At 31.9% G+C, this 6,000-nt stretch overlaps 1 pseudogene; it reads left to right on the top strand.

Moving 5' to 3' along the window:
• The first annotated feature begins 1,307 nt into the window (after window positions 1-1,307).
• On the top strand, window positions 1,308-3,073 carry LOC143623006 (cytochrome P450 94C1 pseudogene; annotated as a pseudogene).
• Window positions 3,074-6,000: the final 2,927 nt, after the last annotated feature.

Below are 6,000 nucleotides of genomic sequence, written 5' to 3'. Positions count from 1 at the left end.
CAAAATAGCGTGGTGTTCATTTCTTTATAAAAGAATAATCACACGTGGTTGTGTATTTGCATGTTTACATTTGATTTAGTGATTTAGCATGATGTGCCATAGTGGCCCCTCGCTATATATTCCCATGTATTTTATATCTTCACGTACTATTTTGTCGAATATTATAGTTTATTATTACATAGTCCATCCATATTTCTTTTTTCAATATAACTTTTTATTGAATTGTATTTGAAAATTTGTTTATTCCATATTTAAGTCTAGATTTAAAAAATACATTTGTACTCATTTCCCAAATCAAGATTGGTTCCTAATATACTATATAGACAGGTTGTTACTTGTTCACATTTCAGTTTTGTAGACAACGTATGTATCATAAGGAGGAAAAAATAAGGAATACCAAACACCCCCTTAATTTAGTACTAGTGTACTTATCATCTTTAGGGGTTGTTTGGCGATCTTATGTTGAATTGTTAGAGGCCTAACCGATTAAGAGGTAGCATTTCAATAATGCAGCATGTTTCTGAAGCTTACCCTTTAAAAAGCTCAATGAAACATTAAGATAAGCCCTTTTAGTAAACGAAAAACACTATATCTTTAACCGAATTAAAGGTAGCCTCTTACTCGTCATTAAGAGATTTCCAATTAACCCTAAGTTTTCTAGCTTCCTAAATTTTTCATCTTAAGTTCTTTTAACTTACAAAATGAAGTTAAGAGAGGACTGTTTGATTTTGAGTATTTATCTTTATGAATTATGATACATACATTGTTTTCTCGTAATAGTTAATATAATCACTTGTATTATAGTATATGCACATTTGGTCGCTTGTCAATCAATATTGTCTACTTATCAATGAGAAACTCACATACTTGTTAATGGTGGTCCCCATCTTTGAATACCTCCTCTGATGCTTAACTTTAAATTTTCCTCGTATCCACACCCTCAAACACATTGATGATACTTTATGCAAAGTATTTCTTATGACTTCGTAGCTGTCGTGTGAACTAAAGACAATAAAACATTAAAATACTTTGGTATATTACGTTAGCTAAAGTTTACAAATGTATCATAGGTTGGAGTTAACATATTATGAATGCGTTACATTCTTTCAAAATCTAGTAAACTAAAGTTATCAGGCATCAAACATATTTTGTAAATTCCATTACCAAAATGGAATACCTCTAGAAAATTTAATAATTTACGGAGGTATTAAAATAATATATTATAAGTTACTATATTATTGAGAATTCCTTTAAATATGGCTTTTTTTACAAATATATATAACACACCAATCCTCTTTAATAACATTCTCTCCCAAACTCAAACCTTAGCATTATTATCTTTATCATTCACCAATGGCGATCCAAGATGCATACACTTTAATGTTGTGTATTATGATATTCATCTCTTTTTTATGCACCTTCATCTTCTTTAAAACCAAGGTTCATTGCACATGTAATATATGTCATGCTTACATTACCTCTAGTTGGTCATTAGAGTTTGATAATCTTTGTGATTGGTACACTCATCTTCTCAAAAACTCACCTACAAACACCATACACATACATGTTCTTCACAACACCATAACTTCCAACCATCAAAACGTTGAGTACATGCTCAAAACCCGATTCGAAAACTACCCCAAAGGGAAATCTTTCTCTACCATTTTGGGTGATTTCTTGGGTCGTGGTATCTTCAATGTTGATGGTGATTCGTGGCGGTTTCAGAGAAAGATGGCGTGTCTCGAGCTAGGAAAGACGTCCATGAAGTCCCATGCTTTTGAAGTTGTGAAAAACGAGATTGATCATAGACTTATTCCTCTTGTATCGTTGTTTTCGCAAAAACATGGAGTTCTTGATTTCCAAGATGTTTTTAGGAGGTTTTCATTTGATGTTATTTGCAAGTTTTCATTCGGGTATGACCCCGAGTGTTTGCATGAATCGTTGCCTATGTCAGAACTGGCCGTCGCGTTTGATTTAGCTTCTGGCTTGTCGGCTCAAAGAGCGATGACAACATCACCATTGGTGTGGAAGATCAAAAGATTGTTTAATGTTGGAAGTGAAAAGAGGCTTAAAGAATCGATAGAGATGGTGAATAAGTTCGCACAAGAAGTTATTAGACAAAGAAACAAGTTAGGAACTTCTTCTATCTATGAAGATCTTCTTTCAAGATTCATGGCTACAACAAAAGATCCTAACTACTTACGTGACATTGTCATAAGTTTCTTGTTGGCTGGACGTGACACTGTCGCGTCCAGCCTAACTGGTTTGTGCTGGTGGTTGGCTCAACAACCAGAAGTAGTAGCAACTATTAGATCCGAAGCTCTAATGGTTACACATGATGAATCCCTAACAACCTTAGAACAACTACGAGAACTCCACTACCTTCAAGCAGTGGTTTATGAGGGGATGCGACTACTCCCACCTATTCAGTTCAACTCTAAGTTTTGTCTGGAAGATGATACTTTACCTGATGGCACATTTGTGAAGAAAGACATGCGAGTTACATACCACTCATACGCTATGGGCCGAATGGAGACTATCTGGGGGTCTGATTGTTTAGAATTCAAACCCGAAAGATGGTTAAAGGACGGTATATTCTATCAAGAAACCCCTTTTAAATACCCAATTTTTCAAGCCGGATATAGAACTTGTTTGGGTAAAGAAATGGCACTTGTGGAGATAAAAAGCGTGATTCTTTCACTTTTGCAACGATTCGATATCGAACTAGCACATCCTAGTCGGACCCCTTGGTTCTCACCAGGGCTCACGGCGACCTTCACGGGCGGGTTACCCGTTCGAGTTAGCCAAAGGAGTGGTGATACTTAGCGCAAAGTAAACCACATATTAGCTAGCACTAGTTGATGAACCATATGGACCACATTAACTAGTCGTTATCAACCGTACAATCACATATATGTATTGTTGATTGGATTTTAACCAATTGTGACCGGTTTATATGGTTCGATATTGTTAAGAATCACCTAAAGCTATTGTTCGATTCTATTTCTATATGTCGCTATCCAAGAACCATTATGTTGCAACTATGAAGGCTGAGGACAGTGCGTGACGAATAGATAAATACTTTAATTAGTGAATTTTTATAAAATAATGGTATAGGATGTGTTTAAAGTGGACCCAAGTTTTTTAGAATCCACACATATTGTGCTTCAAAAATTAAAGTACCATCATTTCAAAAATAAATTAATGTATGTATAAAAGTTAAATTTAAATTGATTTTATGTAATAGTATTTTTTTTCTACCCAATTATTTTATTCCACATCTGTTATGATATTGCATTATTATTATTATTATTATTATTATTCCCCGTATTACGGGGTTGTTTTATGTTATTTGTTTCTAATATTTATTTATTTTTTGATTTTTTTATTTTATGAAAGTTAATAATATACTTATAGTTTGATGATAAATTGTTTCACAAATAAATAAGATGTTATAACCCGGTTTAACCCCGTATTACGGGGGTTGTTTTATATTATTTGTTTTTAATATTTATTTATTTTTTGAATTTTTATTTTTTTTATTGTATGAAAGTTAATAATATACTTGTGGTTTGATGATAAATTGTTTTACAAATAAATGAGATTTTATAACCTGGTTTAAAAGCTATATGGGTTTGATGAGACCCAACACCCATTTATTTTTTTTACTATAAAATCGGTTTTTTAATTATAAATTATATATATATTTATTAAATAAATCATATATTAATTTTTAGTATATCCCTACTTTATAGTATTTTTATATTAAGTATTTGGTGAGATTAGTTTTTAATTTAATGAGATGTTATAACCCGTTAAGAAATATATGGGTTTGATAAGACCCATACCCGTGGATTCGGGTCAAATGAATGAGAAGCCTTCATTTAAAAATCAAGCAAATCTGGTGACTCCAAAAAATGGGGAGCGACCACATCGCGACACGTATGATTTTTATGTTTTCGTTTATATATATTATTATTATTATTATTATTATTATTATTATTTGACCCATCTAGACATATAAAATTCGTCGTCGAGTGGTGATATTCCACGAATTAAAAAATATCGAATCCGTAGAAAAAATTTCGATTTCCATCATTACCACTCTTTTTACTAATACATTTAAGGGTCAGTTTACAATTTAAAACGAGATACATGGTTTTTCTACCTAGAGATCTTAAGGGACTTTGGAAGTTCTTTATGGTGATAATCTGGTCGTTTTGTCTTTGAAGTATGTGTTGCAGGTATCCACTATTGAGGTGTAGTCAGGCCCGGCCCAAGGGTGTGGCAGGGTAGTTGACGACCATAGGCCCGACACCCCGCTAGGCCCGAAATTATTATTTTAAATAAAAATATATATGTATTTTTATGAAACAAAATATGTATAATCAATGTTTCAACACAATTACATAAACAATAGCTTGGTCTAGTGGCAAAGATGTATGACAAATAAACTAGAGGTTGTGGGTTCTAGTCTTATTTGAAACAATTTTAAGTTTATTTTTATACACAAGTTTTTTACACAACTCAAGTCATAATCAACTAAGCCCATTTAAAACTAAATTGTTTAAACCCAACAAAATGTTTCTTTTATTTAGGGCCCAAAAAAATTTCGCCTTTGGCCCAAAATAAATTTCGTGTTTTCGGAGCCGGCCCTGGGTGTAGTCAGCTAGCTTCTAGCTTAAGCCAGCTCGTGGATCGAGTAATCGATGAATTAACACTTTTTTTTTCCTAGTTATGATGATTTTGTATGGTTCTTTTTGTAAAATCTCAAATAATAAGTTAACAACCATACAAAATTAATCATACAAGTTTAAATAATAAAGTACAAAATAATCAACATACAAGAGTACAAGGAAATGAACTAGTTTATGCAAGTCATGAACTATTTTTTATAGATGAGTGAATATTATCATATTTACCATTTCAATCACAACCTCAAAAGTTTGATGTGTTTCATATTTTAAATTATATGTATACTAATTTTATAAATCTAGATTCTTATCGTTTTCATAAACAAAGGTTTTAACTATTCCATGTGCATCCTCATGAATTCATGATTAATATTAATTTAAGAATACAATTAGTGTTAACATCTTTGCTTTCTAGATGATGACCGCAAACAAACGTCAAATAATTTAATTAAGTTAATGGCTTGTTAGGTGCAATTTACGGGTCAATCTGTGGTCTTTTGTAACGTGTTTGTTTGTGCAGGTATGTTACGGGCAAATGGTGGGCTACAGTATAATTTTTTCTTCTCTTATTTTTATTTTCATTACTTAGGAATATTTAAGTTATCTATAAAATTTTAAGAATTCATACAAACTTGTAATAGGTTGCAACTTGCATTTATGAAAATGTGTTTGGTTTTCAACCAAGGGCGAAGTATAATGGAGACCGGGGGCGACCCCTGTCGCTACCGTTTTTTCGCTTGATAGGGTAATTTTAAGCGACTATGTTCGAAAATTCTTATAAGTATTGAGCATGGTCACCCCCAATATACCGGTCACCGTTGTGACTAAGTCCAAGCTTTGCTATTGTTCCTAACAAGACTAAAACGAAAATTTTATATGCTTGCAATTCGATTGTCTAGGAGTTGAATATCACTTTATCATATTTTGACTAATTTAAAGTGTAATTAGGCTTCAATTTTTTTTACAAGTATATGTATTTTACGTAAGTTTACAGACTTTAATATTGTAAAACTGGGTTGAACAAATATTTTATGTTTTGTAACTCTAATATACTAAAACTATACTAAAAGATTCTCTTTATTAAAAGTAAAATATATTTTGATTTTTAAATACATAAGAAGGCTACCACTTGGATTTTCCTTGTATAATCATAAAAGTCTTCTAATTCTAGATTTAAACAACACTTGATTTTGCAAATTCTATATTTTAATATTTTCTAAATAAAGACTCAAACTACACCATGTGTATTATTATCATGGATTCGTGATTAATAATTTAATGTGCATCACACAAAGCCTCCTATGAA

Source organism: Bidens hawaiensis, unplaced genomic scaffold (genome assembly GCF_021521415.1).
Source record: "Bidens hawaiensis isolate Kalapana, Puna unplaced genomic scaffold, B.hawaiensis_p1.1 tig00003244_1, whole genome shotgun sequence".
NCBI classification, from domain to species: Eukaryota; Viridiplantae; Streptophyta; class Magnoliopsida; order Asterales; family Asteraceae; genus Bidens; species Bidens hawaiensis.
The sequence above is the reverse complement of the archived record's forward strand: the minus strand, read 5'-3'. Positions and strand labels throughout refer to the sequence as shown.